At 34.4% G+C, this 13,135-nt stretch overlaps 1 protein-coding gene across 9 annotated transcripts in view; it reads right to left on the bottom strand.

Annotated features, from left to right (window-relative positions):
* Positions 1-13,135, bottom strand: part of Arhgef12 (Rho guanine nucleotide exchange factor 12) — a 138,491-nt gene that overhangs the window by 89,374 nt on the left and 35,982 nt on the right. The window contains exon 1 of one of the 9 annotated variants that reach the window (XM_040285379.2): positions 8,521-8,685. The exons of the other annotated variants lie outside the window; for them this stretch is intronic. The gene's annotated coding sequence lies outside the window, so the exon portion shown is untranslated. Of the gene's footprint in view, positions 1-8,520; positions 8,686-13,135 lie in introns of those variants that run through there. 9 annotated transcript variants of the gene reach the window in all.

Below are 13,135 nucleotides of genomic sequence, written 5' to 3'. Positions count from 1 at the left end.
TGGATAAACCTTCATATCACACAGCTTTGAACACTAAGAAAGTCAGGTTCAGTCTGTGTTTACAGTAACAACGTATTTTACCCCAAATGTCATCAAATACTTACCAAGTACCTAATATACAGAGAACACAGCATAAAGCGTGCAATATTGACAGATTCTTTCACTTCTCTGATCTCTCAAGCAAGAATTCTACATTATCTTCAAGGTAGATCATATTCATGAAAAAAAGACTAAATTAAAGAGAAATTAGCAAAGAATGAGGGGTAGCTGTTATGTTGTCCTTTCTACATCAATTTCTCTAGATAATGTCTCACAGATTTAATATTTTTTTAAAAGTGTGACACAACTGGGAGGTATTTGATAAACTTAGAAGTATAGTTCAGCTATAATCTCTGCCCAGGCAAGTGATTCGCCCTGTTCTAACACAAGTATTTGGATTTTTCCAAGAGCTGATGTCAGGGCTTTTCACAGAAACAGAACAGCATTTACAGGCCAGAAAAGGAAAAAGGGTTTCCCCAGCAGCTATGCTCAATGTGGCCTTTGTATGGTTCTACTGCCAAAGGCAGGAAGACCCTGCTAGATAGAGCTATTCAGTTCCTGAAAAAAAGTCTTCCTAGGAGGGTGGAGGATGGGAAGTGACCAAATTCACCATTAAGGGAACTCTATTTTCTATCAGGGCTTAAACCCTAATTAAAATGAGCTCATCATCAAAACATAGGTTTCTTAATTCTTATTCTGCTTAACTTACATAGGAAGAGGAGAAAAACAGGCTATAATAAGCATAAATTATAGAGATAAAGAAAAATACAACAAGCTGTGCCATTTTTTTCTGGGCTTCGTGTTTCTGAAAAATACTCAATGGTTTAAGAATGATTAGTTGAAAAACACTCCAAAGCTTCAAGCTACCTTTGAGTCCAAAATTATGAAAGGCTGATTGCTCCAAACACATACCATTCAGTATCCATAATAAGAATGCATAAAAAAATAAAGCCATGACAATAATAGTTAAAAATTGAGTAGTTTACTTGAGTACTTCAGGGTCTCTACTTTAAATACTTTCTATGTATTAGTTCATTTAACTCTAATAATAATGTTGTGAAATAGGTGTTATTTTTAGCCTGATTTTTATAGAAGAGAAATGTGAAGTTCAGAAAGATTAAGTAACTATAATTCACTAACTAGCAGATGAAGGAGCTTGGATTTAAAACCTCACTGTTTAACTAGAACCCCTACTCTTCACATCTGGGCAACCACCTTACAACAGATATTACTGACTTCCCTTTGGGTAAATTTTTATACTCAACCCAATGTTTTTTATAAGTAGAAGTCATAAAATTAGATTTAGTAATAATTACAAGGCATTTCATCTCCCAGTGCTACAGAATCTGCATTTCCATATCCCAAAACTCAGTAGAGAATTCAGTTAATATCTAATTTACTAGATGGGCAACTTGCCAGCTATATATCCAAAGACAAACATATTTCTACCTGAACAGAAAACTACTGGCTCCTAAATACAGATTAAATTACTTTTAATCAAGTCTAAAAGCAAAATTAGAAGGGGAAAAACTAATCTTCAAAGAAAGAAGAACATTATTAAAATCTTAAAACACTAACTATAAAACATACTTGCCAAATCTATTAAGTTGTGGATCAAGATCAAGGAAGTCCTGGTAGATTTTGACAGGAAACACAACTCCCTAAACATAAGGATCACAGACCTTAAATGCAGATGCCAACTATCCTTGGATTCAGAAGGCATATGGAGGTGTGTAGATTGTAAAGATCCAGAACTGGCACACTTCAAGATTTAGTATGCTTCTGGAGGTAAAGTAGATATGATGTGGAAAAGGAAACTGTCACCAACTCATAACACAGAAAACAATGTGTCCTCAAGCATTTTGCTATTTGTAAATTGACAAAAAAGAACAACAGAAAAATGACATAGTAATAACAGCTAACAGTGAGCACTTAACATATTACTATTATATCTGCATTACATATATTACCTCATTTAATGTTAAGTACTATTATTATCCCTATCTTGTAATTGAATAAACTAAGACACAAAAAGATTAAGGAAATTGTCCAAAGTCCGTGAATAAGCAGAAACGGTAAGATGTAAACCCAGACCTTATAGCTCGAAAGTCTTAAATACTGTGTTTTATAGGAAATAAAAATAAATTTGCAAAAATAATAGAGAAAAAAATCCAAAAACTACAAAATGATTTGATTCTGAAGACTGAAAGGGCACACTGTGTCCTAGAAAAACAGATACAAAACAATCAATGCTAACATATACACTGCTTAAGTTATGAAAACTTAAAATTTTAAAATAAAGAGCTATATGAGCATGAAGAAGGAGGAAGGGGGGAGAAGAGGGGGGAGAAGAGGGGGGAGCAAGAAGGGAGAGGAGTAGGAGGAGGAGTCATGTGCAAGAGGGAAATATTAAGCTGGTCTCAATATTTCTCCATAAAGACTTACTAACATGCCAGAAGACTCAAATATGAGAAAATGATGATAACAATGTCTAAAATTTCTTTCCTTTTTTTCTTCTTCTTTTTACTTTCGCCCTCAACTTTTTTTTTTTTTTTTTGCATACTGGAAACAGCAATATAAAAAATACTCAGAGAAGGAAATGAAGTAGCCACAGCTCTTCTCAGAGATTGGGGGGGGGGGGACTGGAAGATAAAAATCCATACAATAAGACTCAATCAAAATAACTTAAGAATATAGAAGTTAAGGTAAAAGGATTGAGGGTAAGCACTGGATCGAGTAACATACAGATACTAATAAACAAAATACTTTTAACAAAAGCTATCTCTACCTCATCTAACAAAACACTAGTGCTTTTTCAAGAGAGAACTAGTCTTAACTTTGTATCCTCACTATACCCCGTTTGGTACATCTGTACAAAGTAGTTACTTGACAAATGGGTTTTTTAAAAAATGAGAGTCTGGCATCTCCCTCTACTCTCATCCACCCCACTGGAATATAACAGCAGGGTCCTCTGGCTCACCACTATATTCTAGGATGGTGCTAAGGATTAGGTACTAAGAAATAAGTGTGTAATGATAGACTGGATACGAATATGGGCAGTTAGACTTGTTCCGTTTTCTGAGTTCATATCAGCAGCATTCTAGGCTCAAGCCAGTAGCTTTCTGGGTATATTCATTTAGATACAGCATGGCATCTCAAATTCAATAGATTCAAAACTAAATCCTTACTTTGTACCCCAAAACTGATTTTCTATCTCAATAAGTAGACCACCATCCACTCAGCTGACCTAGATAAGAATCTAGAAATCATTACTGACATCTTTCTCTCCCTCAGTACCCATATCTAATACCCTCTCTCCATCTATCCAACAATAATTATAGAACACCATATCAGATACTCTCTAAAGTCTGAAGACACAAGAATAAATAAAACAAATCTGATGTTCCTGGTGATTTGCCATCATAATGAAATTATTTTATCCTTAATACATATCTCAAATGTATCTTTTTCTGACAGTTTCCATTGCTAGCTTAGAACTCTTCACCTTGTTAGGCTTAGCCTATTGCAATAGTTTACAGGTCTTGCCCCTTCTATTCTTGCACACATCCTCCAATTCATTTTTCCATTTAGTGATCATACAATTTCAAAACACAAACCTTGTGTCTCTCTCCTATTTAAATTTCCTTCAACAGCTTTCTACTGCACTTACAAATATGACATACAAGGGCCAAATATAGCTCTCATTACCTTTCTAACCCCAACTATCACTCTCCTGTTCACTCACTATGCTTTAGCCATAGTGGCCTTCCTTCACTGCCTCACATGCATTCCATCCCCCAACAGGATCTCTCATGCTGGTCTATCTAGGACCCTTTCCCTGCCCTTAAAGCTTGCTAGTTCAGAAAGACCTTTTCTCTATGCTCCCCAATCTGAGTTAGAGCCCTCCTGTTATCATCTCCCATAATTATCCTATTCTCTTTTTTAATACCACTTACCACATCCTATACTTATTTTGTGTTTCATGTTAGTCTGTATCATCAGACAGTTCTATAAGCACATAGTAAAAACCACACACATGGCACAGCTCTTAAAATAACTCTATAAAAATTAATAATTCAACCAAGGAAGAAGACAAGCAAATATTCTAAAAAGGGAGAATTGCATGACTAAGTGTTTGGAGAAAATGCAAGTAGCTCAGTATTACTGCAGCACCAGAATTGGGCAGTTGGAGCCTAACGATGTGTAGAGAGAAATAAGCAGTAATACAATCAATTCAGGTCAACAGACCATACAAAGAATTTAAATTTTGTTATGTAAAAAGAACCCCTGAACCTTGAGGTTAGGGCTGGGGATTAAGGAGTTTCTGGAGAGACTCAACATAGGTCCATAACATCCCTCCTCCAAATAATCACTACTAAAGACAATACAGGCATACTGACAGGTTTTAAACCAGGCAGTAATATGATCCCATCTGGATTTTACACAAGCAAACAGCATGGAGAATGGGTGAGTAACACAGGAAAATGGTGGAAGGGAAACCAATTAGAAAATTATAATAGTACAGGTTTTTTTTTTTTTTGAAATGAGAGCAAAATCAGGGTTAACAAGAAAAAGGGATAAATATAATAAAGAATATTATGGAAATAAGCACTGAACCTCCAGTAGACTTAGAAAAATGAAGAAGAAAAAGGAACTCCCAGGATCAGGGTTAGATGATAAATTTACTATGCTACTCAGCAGGAAAAGAAATGCAAGAGCAGGATTGGGAGAAAAGTTTTGTCTGTCAAGGTCCCTGTAGGACACTGATGGAGATATCTATTAAGGACTTGAATTTAGGGGAGAGATCTGATCTGGAAATTCAGATTTGGATGACATCAATGCGTCAAGACAAATAATAAAAAAGATTTCCCTAGAAAATATACTTAACATCATCTGTAAAGTATAAAGGGTAGACCAAATCTGAAATCCTTCTAAAGTTATATGACTTTACTCATATTTTTATGGAATCATAAAAATTTATAAACTTAAGAAAACAAGTTTAAAAGTTCTTATCATATACCTATAGTTTCTACTTCCCTGTGTTCTTATAAAGTATTTTAAATTCAAATTTATGTCACAACTGTTACATAGCACAAAAAAAAATATTGAAAATGTTTAGTTATGACTTCTTTGGCAATATAAAAAATTGGGAGTGGGAGAATTTACCCATTTAAAAGAGTATTATATTGTAAATTACTCTGAAGGTCTCTCTTAAACAAATGTAAATGTAATCTTCTCTTTTATAAGATTTTTACTTCATTACAATCTATATTTCTAGTCCTTCCAATAAACATTCATAAGAAGCTCAACAAGAAAAAAAAACTATCAACAACAAAAACAACTACAGTTAATATCACACTTAATGGTGAAAAACTGACTGCTTTTTCTCTATAATCAGGAATAGCACAGTGTTGTCTCTTCACTTTTACTCAATACTGTGCCATTCTAGCCAGTGCAATAAAGCCATAAAAATAAAGGTATACAGATTGGAAAGGAAGAAATTAAACTGTCTCTATTCACAGACTAAATAATGGTTTTTATAGAAAACCTTATGTAAACAAAAAATTATGATTAACGCATTTAGCAAGGTTGCAAGACATGAGATCAATAATCAGTTGTAGGGGGTGAGGCAGTTCAATCCTTAGCACCACATCAAAAACTAAACAAATAAAGGCATGCTGTCCATCTACAACTAAAATTTTTTTAAATCAGTTATTATTTCCATACTAGCAATAAACAAAAAAAATTCATTTATAATGGCAAAAATATTAAATATTTACAGAGAAATTTAACAAAATATGTGTAAGACTTGTATACTGAAAACTTAAAGACATGGCTGAGAAAAATTAAGACCTAAATAGAGGTGCCATATTTGCAAATTGAAAAATCATTACTGTAAGATATCATTATCCCCAGACTGATCAACAGATTCAATACCTTTCCAATCAAAATCCCAAAAGGCTTTCTTGAAAGAAATTGACAAGCTGATTCCAAAGTTCATATGGAAATGAAAACATCTTGGGAGAACCAACAATCTTGAAAAATAAGAACAAAGTTGGATAACTAAAACTACTTAATTTTAAGATTTACTACAGCTGGGCCTCAATACACTGCTGAGGCTGGCCTCAAATTTGCAATCCTCCTGCCTCAATCTCCTGAGTCTCAGGGATTACTGGTGTTCACCACCTCATCCAGCTATAGTAACTGATACTAATAGTATAAAACTTGAAACAATCCAAATGTTCATCAACAGTTAGAGAAACTTTATGTTATTCTTCATGAAGCATCTTATGAGTAAAAGACTCTATGGTCTAAATATTTTCAACCCATCATAAATTTAAAAGGATTTGAGAGTATACATAAATCAACAGGTAAGTTCGCCAAAAGAGAACTTTGTTACTGTGCTTTTCCTGGCATAATGAAAGCATCTAATAATGTATTAGTAATTCATTAAACATAATAATAGATAAATACATGGTTATCAAGTTACAAAGCAGCAATAATTTTGTATAGCAAACTTAAGATTACTTGACTAAACTTGTTTTATAGGCTTTCTTCTTTTCAAGATTTCTATACACATTAATGCCATAAAGGATCATTGCAATAGTAAGATGAATAATTTTAGGCCCAATAGAATCTTCTATTATTAAAACAGTATTGAGTCACTTATATATTCTACCAATCTATAACTGCACACTATGTAGTCAGGTACCACTCTAGGTCCTTGTGATGTATTTGGGAAAAGGAAGAAGGAAAACCATAGACAATAATGATCTTGATGATTAAACATATATTGTATGCAATATGTTAGAAGATGACTGCATCCCAGTTATCTCCTCTCTCTACCCAAAGAAATCAGAGCAAGTTATAAAAGATCAGTAATAGAAACTAAATATATTTATAATAAGAACTCTAAAGCAGCAATACTTGTTTCCATAGGCACATATTATATAATATTATAACTGAATTTTATATTAACTTGTTCAACCCTCACACTTTATAGATAATTCTAAATAATTTACTCAGTCACTCAGTTTTTGGCAGAGACTAAGATCCCTACCTCTGGTCACTCCACAGACATTACTGTGAGGTCAAATAAAGGTGATAAAATGCTTTAATCTGTGCACATATACAATGGAATGAGTCTGACTGTCCTAGACTATTCCACTTCATCGCTTTGTTACTAATGATAAAAATACTTTATCCTCTTAAAATTAAATTTTCTCATCTATTAAAGAAGATGAGGATAATTTTTTACTTGGTTGTTATAAGGAATTAATATAGCAGCTTATATAAAACACCTACATTTCAGTACATAAACATATAACCAATACTTTAGCACCAAAATGGTATATCATCTGCATGAGTTTCTTGATACCTCTACTAACCTTGTATACATCTAAGGTACCTAGCATAATGTAAATGCTCAATATCAATAAGCATGTAAATTTACTTCTTAAGGTCATCCAGTTTTAAAAATGCAACAAACAGTATGATAATTCATATCAATGTGATAGAGATAATTAATAAAGCTTTATAATATGATTCAAATGTTTTCAACCTGTCTGCAGGAAAGTCTGCAGTACTAAACATTTTAATTTTATAAATTATAGTCTTGTCCTTCTGTCCACCAGAAAATCACTTCCTCTATGAAAACCACCTTTGGAGAAAAGCATTTTGTATCACTTCTATTATTCACATTCATGCCTCAGCTCCTCTATTTACAGATATAACAGGGAGTGCAAGGGTAGAATGCAATTCTGATGCCATCAGAGCTTTTCAGCAGCTTCTTCATATTTACAATCAGCATTTTAGTTGAGCAAAAATATCACCAACTGAATAAAGGACAAAATAATTCAAATTAATAAAAGAACACTTGGTGCTATGGATATAACCTTTCCCAAATGATTATATATTTTAATTTAGTTTCAAATGGAAAAAAAATCAGGAAGATTACTCTGTAAAAACACTCCCTTCTCCCACTCAAAGATGAATCCCTGCCCCCCATGTCCCAATCATGGTCCCTTGGGCATCAAAGGGAAACAATCATCCCGAAGCTTGAGATAATTAAATCACAATTCACAGAATAATAAGTCAAAGTCCTCAGCTAAGACTCAAGAGCCATTATGCCAGTTCAGTTCTAAAAAGGTTAATAGAAGGATGCTGCTTCCTATCCTTCTGAATAAAGATATTCCTGCAATGCTGTATGTTAAAACCTTTGTTCTCAGGCTAAGCAATTAAGGCATGGTTTTTCAAAACTAGGAATTTTCTTCCTTTAGGTCAAATAGGCTTTTTTAAAATAAGGGGGAAGGGAGTGTTTAAAAAGCTATTGTAAGAAATAATAATGAATTATGTAAAAATATCCTTTTCCTTGTTTAATTTCATTTCTGTTATAGCTACATCCCTTTCACTGAAGCTATTTTTCTACCATTTTGCCACATTTCATATATGACCAAGAAAACAAAGACTGCTATAGATTACCTGGATCACCAGACAAATCAGCAGACGAGTAGAAGCTCAAAAGGCTTGTTTCCATGGAGTAGAGAATGAAATCCTCACCAAACACACCACTCCCTTAGCAATCCTAGGCTTTTCCTTTATACATACATTCCACATCCTTTGAAAGGCATTTGTCGGATAATTTTACTGACCACAGAGGGATGATAAGATGAAACCCCACCTCTTCTCCCACCCCCAATCATCTACCATCATCATCTGAAGCCCAACACAGCACAGCTAATGGAAAGGCAGAGAACAGCATCCACATATATTTCCTTAGATTATACCATAAAACACACATAAATGACAGAGAAAGCAAAAATTCAGCCGACAGTTTTTTAAGAGAGCAGGCCAAACAAGTCCCAATTAAAAATACTTCCGGAAGATCTAATTATAGAGCTACAAAAGCAATTTTCATTCTGAATATAGTATGATTTTTAAATGTGAAACTTCCTGAGTACATAAAATGGAGTCTCCCAAATATCTTAAAAATGTGTTATCATTAATGCTCCTTTCCCTAAAGCCAAATAAACCAAATGTTAGCATTGGGGGGGGGGAGTCCCCTTTTGTTGGTAGTATGACCTCTTCAAAAGAATCTGGGATAGAAGATGGGAGTGGAAGAGAAACAGATAAAAATGGGGGGATGGGGTATTTTCTGCCCCAATAAGTCTAATTAAGTTTGTAAGCAAGGCTGGGAGGATTGAAATTTCTTCATGCTATTCTGTCTGTTTGTGTTTGATTGTTGTAAATCTTCCCAGGTCTCTAACTCTGCCCCAGGCATTACCATGCCTAGCACTTTGTTAACTAAAATACTTGCCACTTACAATAGAATGAGGGTGGTAAGAGACACACTCATTCAATCTAATCCCTACAAACCCTGTAATTTTGTTAAAAACAGTAATCTGCCTCAAACACTGTTCTCTAACAAATGCACTGCCACACTAGGAAAACTCATTAGCCTCTACTTTCCTTTTCTGAAGCATCAACCCAGCTTGGCAATTTAACATATACTGCATGTAATTTCTGGGATAAACATATTAGTAATGAATGGAAAAATAGGCTTTGTTTTATGAAACATATTCCTTGGAACAAGTAACTAAACCTAATTTCAAGTTAAATTCCAATAATTAGCTAACATACATAAATAATAACCGAAGATTCTGTGACTTTATAAAGGAATTCACAGGACCTCAGAACTATAGTTAGTGATGTATTAAGAATCAGCTTCCAAGGAAACCACATCTTGACAAATGTAGTTTGTTTTAGGAAAAAAAAAATATATCTGTGCATTTATACACACATACATATGTACTTTTCTATATATCTTTAAGATCTTCAAAATAATGTTCACTGGGCAATATTAAAAAATTGATTTACTGGGCTGGGGATGTGGCTCAAGCGGTAGCGCACTCGCCTGGCATGTGCGCGCGGTGCTGGGTTCGATCCTCAGCACCACATACAAATAAAGATGTGTCCGCAAAAAACTAAAGAAAAATAAATATTTAAAAATTCCCTCTCTCTAAAAAAAAATTGATGTCCTGAACTTATGGTTTAAGTACTTAATAAATTAGTAGTTACTGATTAAAGAAAACAGCCTTGATCTGCTAAAGAAACAAGCCCTAATCTTCATCACGTGGGGTCAGGCCCCAAATTCCTTAATAAGACACCTATAGCACAAGAGTTAAAATCAAGATCAACAAATGGGACAAATTCAAACTAAAAAGTTTTTTCTCAGCAAGAGAAGAAATAATGTGTGGTGAGGTGAATAGGGAGCCTACATCCTGGGAACAAATTTTTACCCCTCACACTTCTGATAGAGCTCTAATCTCTAGGGTATACAAAGAACTCAAAAAGTTAAACAATAAAACAAATAAGCCAATCAACAAATGGACCAAAGACCTGAACAGACACTTCTCAGAAGAGGATATACAATCAATCAACAAATACATGAAAAAATGCTCACCATTTCTAGCAATCAGAGAAATACAAATTAAAACTACTCTAAGACACCATCTCACTCCAGTGAGAATGGCAGCCATTAGAAGTCAAACAACATCAAGTACTGGCGAGGATGCTGGGAAATAGGTACACTCATACATTGCTGGTGGGACTGCAAATTGGTGCAGCCAATTTGGAAAGCAGTATGGAGATTCCTTGAAAAGCTGGAAATGGAACCACCATTTGACCCAGCTATTCCTCTTCTCAGACTATACCCAAAAGACCTAAAAACAGCATACTATAGGGACACAGCCACATCAATGTTTATAGCAGCACAATTCACAATAGCTAGACTGTGGAACCAACTTAGATGCCCTTCAATGGATGAATGGATTAAAAAAATGTGGCATTTATACACAATGGAATATTACTCAGCACTAAAAAATAACAAGATCATAGCATTTGCAGGGAAATGGATGGCATTAGAGAAGATTATGCTAAGTGAAGTTAGCCAATCCCTAAAAAACAAATGCCGAATGTCTTCTCTGATATAAGAGGGGGTTACTCAAAATGGAATAGGGAGGAAGGGCATGAGAAGATTACCACTAAATAGGGAAGAGAGGTGGGAGGGAAGGGGAGGGAGAAGGGGAATTTCATGGAAGATGGAAAGAGACCCTCTTTGTTATACAGAATACACATATGATGATGTGAGGAAAAAAAAAAGAAGTGTGTCACATTAGATTGGGTAGAGAGAAGTGATAGGAGGGGAGGGGCAGGGAAGGGGGGAGTGAAGGACAGCAGAATAAAATATAGACATATATATATATATATATATATATATGTATATATATATATATATATATATATATATATGGGGGTGTGTGACTGTATGACCAAAATGATTCTACAACCCTGCACACTCAGAAAAATGAGAAATTATACCCCATCTGATTCAAATGTATGATGTCAAGATCATTTGTGTAACTAATTAAAACAAATAAAAAAAAAGAAACAAGTCAGACTAGATTACTGACTACTGATATCAACAGATTTCTACCACCAATCCTGCAGTCTTCTGCTCCTCTGATGCTTAGCACTTTCTGATGAGCCCATCTAAGAGTCATGAAGTTCCCACAGGTTGAAAAATCTGTTAACCTACATAGATGAAGCAATTTCAATCCACATGTCAGTTTAAAATTTGAAGTTAACCAATTTCATATCTCAACATCTTTATCATCATAAGTCACCAAACAAAGTTTGAGTTACCTGTTAAACATGTAACACCCCTCGTCTAACAAAATCTGCCACTACTCCTCTCTCCACTAAACTGTTTCTCTGAGTACTCTAGAACTCTTTCATAACAAACCAAATAGTTTTACATTCTCAATTTCTTTATGGTATGCACTTCAACTTCCTTGCCTTGATTAAAACTTGACTATCCTCAAGGACACTGTTTCTCTTACTATCTTTTTAAATGGAACCCACCCCTCCTTCCAAACCCAACATTTTCAGAGTCCAGAAGGAACTTTATACCTTCTCAATATTCCTGAAAATCCAAATAACCAGTACACATATAAAAAAGCTGCTCAACTTTAAGAAAATGTATATTAAAATGGCAGGGGGGGACAGAAAGAAAATATACACAGTATTCACTAAGATATGGAGCACCAGGACCCTAACATACTACTGGTAAGAATTTAAATTGGTTCAGTCACCATAGAAAATTGTCTGGCAGTATTAACTAAAGCTGCCCAGCAATTCCACACTTAGGGAAAAAAGTCTACATTTGCTGATGCAAAGACAGGTCCATGAATTTTTTTAAATACATATATTTATTAGATGTTGATGTACCTTTATTTTATTCATTTATTTATATGCAGTGCTGAGACTCATACCCAATGCCTCACACATGCTAGACAAGCACTCTACCACCAGCCTCCCATGAATGTTTTTAGCAGCATAATTAGTAATAGTCCCAACCTAGAGACCACCTAAATGTCCATCTGTAGAATGAATTTAAAATTGAGATATGTTCATACATTAGAATATTAATCAACAATGAATAAATTATGACCACTCAACAATAGAGACAGAGGCCACAAACAATTTAAGAGAAAGAAACTAGATGAAAAAGAGGACATCCTGCATTTCTCCACTTAAGAACAAAAGCAATCAACAGTTAAATACAGACTCATCATATGACCTGCATATGACTCTTAAGGTGTTGATCCAAGTGGATCTGAAATTTTACATGCCTACCCAAAAACCTGTCCAGGGACATTTATAGCAGCTTTACTTATAAAGAGACAACACTTTTAAACTCATTTTCTGAGACCATGGCTACCCTGATACCAAATGAGGCAGACATTACTAGAAAACTAAAAACAATATCCCTCTCATGAACAAAGATGCAAAAATCTTTGTTCAAATATTAGCAAAACAATATTAAAAGACCATACATATTGACCAAATGGGGTTTATCCTAATAATGCAAGGTTGGTTTAACATTCAAAATATCAGTCTAAAAAGGAAAAACTGTATGATCATCTCAATAGATACAGAAACAATTTTTGACAAAATTCAATAGCTATTAACAATAAAATTTCTCACAAACTGTAAATAGAAGGATATTTCTCCAAACTGATAAAGGTCATCTATG

This window comes from Ictidomys tridecemlineatus, chromosome 4 (genome assembly GCF_052094955.1).
Source record: "Ictidomys tridecemlineatus isolate mIctTri1 chromosome 4, mIctTri1.hap1, whole genome shotgun sequence".
Taxonomy (NCBI): domain Eukaryota; kingdom Metazoa; phylum Chordata; class Mammalia; order Rodentia; family Sciuridae; genus Ictidomys; species Ictidomys tridecemlineatus.
The sequence above is the reverse complement of the archived record's forward strand: the minus strand, read 5'-3'. Positions and strand labels throughout refer to the sequence as shown.